The 5,086-nt window shown below is 33.1% G+C and overlaps 1 long non-coding RNA gene across 1 annotated transcript; it reads right to left on the reverse strand.

Moving 5' to 3' along the window:
* Positions 1–600: 600 nt before the first annotated feature.
* LOC107062181 (uncharacterized) lies at positions 601–4,586 on the reverse strand. Its single transcript, XR_001474478.1, has 2 exons — positions 4,157–4,586; positions 601–2,451 (listed from the first exon to the last, which is right to left on the reverse strand). It is a non-coding gene; the product is annotated as an uncharacterized lncRNA (long non-coding RNA).
* Between the last annotated feature and the right edge of the window lie 500 nt (positions 4,587–5,086).

Genomic DNA, 5,086 nt, shown 5'->3' on the forward strand with positions numbered 1-5,086 from the left:
GACCCTTCCTTGTTTATTTTGCAAACTCACAAAGGCAAAATATTTCTCTTGTTATATGTGGAGTGTCGCGCCCCGTTTTTCTCAAAACGGACTTTCCTTTCGGAATGCACAACCTAACAACTCTTTTGGGCTTTGGGTGAATGAAGAGTCGCCACCTAACGAATTAAGGCGCGTTAGGGCACCTATCTAACCTAGCTAAATCTAACTAAGGTCAAACGAACCAGAGATCAGGGTAAGGGTTCAAATTACCTCGAGGGGAAGGTGTTAGGCATCCCTCGAGGTCCACAAATGTGGGTCCCGGCCGTGTCTCATGCAATATGTGGGGGTTACAAGTAGCAAGTATGGTCACTTCATTTATTATTTATTTAGTTAGCATGATTACTAAATGATAAATAATATTAAACAATTAAGGCCACTCCATATATTTATTTAATTAATTAAGCATGCGAAAACTAGGTGATAACAATATTAAGCAATTAAGGGCACTTTAGTTATTTTAATTAATTAGATAGGCAAGCGAGATTAAGTGATAACATAATAAATAAATATTACACAATAAATAAAGAGATAAGCGAGGGAATAGAAATTTGCACAATTAGATAGAATAAACACTTTTTATTTTTTATTAAACTACCCCAAATAATTATAACAAGTAAAGGGAGAAAAGGAAAGGGAGACTCTGAAGGACTTTAGGATCAGCACTCGACTTTTCTTTATTTCGGTCGGTTTCTCGTAGGGACAGACAAAACCAAAGTTTGTCATTTAGACCGAGTCGATGTCATCATCTCCATAGGGCCTAAACTACCCCTACCCTACCACCGCATGCTTAACGTCTCTACAAAGTGCCTATCGTTCCCGCTTAAGGTCCAAGAGGCATTGGACTACTATTAGGGTGGGTATAGACTAAAAAATATAATAGGCCCACCTAGACACCAAGTCAAACAAATAGGACAACACTTAGCACATAAAATCTCAAATTGGCCTCTAGATTATTAAGCATGCTGACAAACACAAATAAGGTGAAAGGATCGCATGCGAGTGTGTGCACATATAAAACAGGCAGTAAGCAACATAACAATATAACAATTAATTAATGAAAAGGCAATTAGTTATGACATAAGGCAGATTTTAGGTATAAACTGATTTTAAAAGTGGCACAAAAATTATTACAGATCCGGGCGTTTTTTAGAGCAGTAGCAGGTCGAACTAAATTTATTTTTAAATAGCAATCAATTTATTAAATACAGAAATTAATTAGGAGCCAAATTTAAATGGCAAAGCAACATGCAGATAATGGTAATTATTCTCAACATGGACAAATTAAAAAATGCAGAAAATGATTTATTTTAAATTTGCAGGACATGTTCAACATGCAGAAAATAATTAATTCCGGGCATGATTTAGCCGTTCAGCAAATATGCACATCAAGTTTTAGTTTAAAAACATGCTGGAAAATAGTTTATGAATTGATTTTAAATGGCAGAATATAGTTGCAATGCAGAAAATTATTTAAACAAGGAGCAGGAATATGCAGCAAATTATTTCATTTGTTTAACGTGCTGAGAAATTATATATTTTTTTTTTTTGACATTCGATTAATTTCTACAACAATTAATTATTAATCCGAAGGCATGATTTCCAAATAAAACTAAAAAGTCACTTGAAACCTATATGCTTAATTTCTACACCCAAATAATATATTTAAAAATATGTAAAACCTATAGGCATGATTTCTAAGTATAAACATGCTGGAATAGTATCAAGATATAGGCATGACATTCTATTTCATTTAAGCAAGTTATTAAATCCTATAGGCATGATATTTATTTAAACGGATTATTAAACACTTTAGGCAAAACTTTATGGCAAACTGAATTTATGTATCTAGCCATATTTTATTGACATGATGTTAATCTAGACCTAAAGACATGACTTCTAAATAAATAAACCAACTGACTTACTCGAATTTATTATATTAAAATCCTAGAGGCATGATGTCTGAATGTCATTAATCACTTTCCAAATTTTAACAACATTAGTGTTGAGACAAGATTCTACCAATTCAAGATCAAGCAAATTTAAACATATATTCATGATAAGTTGATTAATCTGATAGGATTATAAACAAAGGTTGATTTTAAGCCAATATTTAGATATATTCTAATATGCTTGCAAGGTTTACAATTTAAGCAACGTAGACATGTTTTAGCAATCACACATAGCAAAAAATAAACTAGACTAGAAATGAAAAGAAACAATTAGCACGTATATCCCCCTCCCCCTTAGACGATCCCCAAGTTATTCATATATAGAGAGAGTTGAGAGTTATACAAATTATTACACAACGATAATAAAGTTAAAACTTATACAAAGACATAAATTAGATGAATTCGATTCGTCTATTGTTTCCCACTCATGGCGACTCTCCATATCTTGAACTTTTGTTCAAACCTGCTAAAAGATGGCAAAAGATACAAACAAGTATATATATGACGGGATTTAACTATTTCCCAAGCTGCCTCAATACACATAAACTAAATCATGGACATTCATACTAGAATTTAAACAAGTAAAGAAATACACCGCATATAGTGTCACACATAAAGAGGGAAGAGAGGAACTAACCTGGGTGCTTCCTTTTACTCATTTAAACACACAACGAGATGCATAATGCAAAACAAAAAAAATATATAAAAAAAAAAATAAACTTAAGGCAAACACTAACCAGTTACGCAGAATTAATTATCAGCAATGAAGATAAGCTTAATCCACTATTCGACCCGAACACAGCAACACAGAATTTTTACCGGAAAACATAAATCCTTAAAAGTAGGAGTAGAGAGCAATATTTTTTATATTCAAGAGTAAAGCGTGAGCAAGTTAGGATGTTAGAGTGTCTAAGTATGAGAGTATTCCGTGTGTAAGAGTGAGTGGAAAAGTGTGTAAGAAAAGAACTAGGAGGTCTCTTTATATAGTGAAGGGAAGGGCACATAATAGAGGAAAAGAAATAATTAAGGAGTCAATTATATCATGCTTTCCTTAAACAAAAGGAGAGCCAAAATTAGACCTATTTTTATTTATTCTTTTTACCAAAATATAAACAAGTAAGAAATCTAGTTAAGCTTAATTAAGGTGAGAAAATATTCACTAACATATATTTTCCTTGTTAAGAAGGAAGCCAAAATCAGATTTTAAAGTATTATTTTTTTACCATATATAAAAAAAACGAGTAAGAAATCTACCGATTTTAATTAAGGTAACAAGATCAGTTTACAGACAGATGATATGTGAAATCAAGTAAGACAAGTGATAATTGATTCAAAGGGAGTGCATGAAAAATTTATGGCAATCAATGGATAACATAAGATACAGGGGAGATACATATTATAAGGAAAGAATAAATATTGCCCAAATTAAGTACCAAATATTCGCCAATCCTATTGTAACAATATTCATTACCATAAGCAAGAACCTATTCAAATTTACATACCATAGTAAAACAATTGGTCAACATTACTGTAATAACGTCAATTTGTCAACATATATATAATTAATCAAATAATTAATGACTATGTCCTTAGTTTTTTGCAACCTAAACTGACCCACTTACCAAATATATGCAGTAGTTATAATAATAAACAAACAATTTTAGTACAATATTTAAAATACTATTACCTTAATAAAGAGAGCCAGAGAGGGTAATTTGACTAACTGAGCGAAATCAGTTAATCACAAATGATTCGTATTTGCCATAAGTAATTTTGAAAAATGGGTATTTCAAATGATCGAATCCCCCTTAGACTAAAATTAAACCACACACCCAATCTGACAATGAAATACGCCCTCAAATCAGTGTGTAATCACAAATACATGGTAATTCAATGCTAATTGAACTGTAGCATCAGCTAGCACACGAAAAATTAAATTAACAACTATGACAATTCATCTTTTATGTTTAACATGTAGAAATGATTAACAGAGACATTTCACAGTACAGAATCAAAGAGGCAAACAATGAAAGCAAAGAATTCTAGAACCTTAACAAACAGGTTGTAGCATTTCAATATTAAGGAATCCTATGATGCTCAAATTCTCATGACACTTAGACATGAACAAAGAGTTAAGATCTAAGCCTAAGAATTAATTCAAAACTCACCTGGATGGATCTGTTAAGATCCATCTTTTAATTAACTCGAAATCTTCAAAAGCTCCACCGGAATCCGCTGCAGTGCTTTTGTTGTTGTTGTTTCCGATGGATTTCACCGGGATTTTGTCGAAGTAGGTTAGTGGTCTTGACTGGCTGCTGGTTACCTCGAACCCGCCGGAGAGGGGAAAGGCATGCTGCTGTTTCCGTCGGCTACTGCTGCTCGCTTTTCCAGGCTGCTGGTCGGAGGTCCTCGCCGTTCGCTAGCTGCTGTTGTCACCGGCTGAAGCTGCTGGTTGCTCCATCTGGCGGGAAGAGAGGAGAAGAGAAGAGAGGCGGAGCAGAAGAGAAGAGGCGACTGTCTCCTCTTTGCCGGCTGGCGATTCTCGCCGGAGGCGGCGATCTGGAGAGATGGAGGGCGGCGCTTAGAGAGGGGAGAGGAGGAGAGTGAAAAAAATTGTTAGGGTTGGTGTTTTGATAATTAAAATAGGAAAGAAATAATTGATTTAATCTCATCCGTTAAAACAATTTAGATGAGCGGCTAGGATTGATTTAGGGTTTAACTTAAAAGATGGACGGTTAGGATTAAAAGCTGAAAATTAAAATCAGATTGAATTGGGGAATTGGAATGGCTAGAATTGAAATGCATATGGCTAGAATTGAAATGAAAAGGTGGCTATAATTGAAATAAAATTGGAATTGCATAGGCTAGAATTGAATGAAATTAGAAGAAAATAGGCTACAATTTAAACAATTTTGAGGAAATTTGAAGGAATGCTATCCAATTAAAATACTACAAAATACTATAATTAAAAATTACTTAAAATTTTAAAACATTTGAATTATTTCGAGTTATATCAATAATTTTAAAAAATATTTTATTAATATTTACGATAATTTCGTAAAGCAAGCATACTAAAATATATATTTTTTAGACAAAAT

Source organism: Solanum tuberosum, unplaced genomic scaffold (genome assembly GCF_000226075.1).
Source record: "Solanum tuberosum cultivar DM 1-3 516 R44 unplaced genomic scaffold, SolTub_3.0 scf00208, whole genome shotgun sequence".
In the NCBI taxonomy this organism is placed as follows: Eukaryota; Viridiplantae; Streptophyta; class Magnoliopsida; order Solanales; family Solanaceae; genus Solanum; species Solanum tuberosum.